Below are 466 nucleotides of genomic sequence, written 5' to 3'. Positions count from 1 at the left end.
GAGAGGGCGGGACGCCGGCCCTTATGCCCCGGCGGGTTTCAGCTGCTAGACGGGAGCGGGAGGAGAGCCGAGGCTCAGCATGACCGCCGGGAGGAAGGGGCCTGAGAGCGCGGGGCACTCCCGGGCTCCAGATACCGCCACCGGGACGGGTAAGAGACCCCGAAACCACATGCCCATTGGACGGGCTGGACCACGGACGCTTCCGACAGCTGGAAATGCTCCAAACTGTGCCAATGGTGGGACCAAAGGTGGAGGCGATTGGGGCCTCAGCTCAAACACCCCTCGGGCCCCAAACCGCCGTCAAGACCTAGGAGCGACGCCACCCAGACTCTCCGCACTCCCTCTACCGCCGGCCGTCCAGGGACTCGGAGCCACGGAACTCCATTTCCCAGAATCCTCTCTCCCGTCCCGTCCCGTCCCGCGCCTCCGCCGAGGGACTACATTTCCCAGAAGGCGCGATGTTCGA

Source organism: Myotis davidii, unplaced genomic scaffold (assembly GCF_000327345.1).
Source record: "Myotis davidii unplaced genomic scaffold, ASM32734v1 scaffold741, whole genome shotgun sequence".
Classification (NCBI taxonomy): Eukaryota; Metazoa; Chordata; class Mammalia; order Chiroptera; family Vespertilionidae; genus Myotis; species Myotis davidii.
This window is presented reverse-complemented; position numbering follows the sequence as displayed.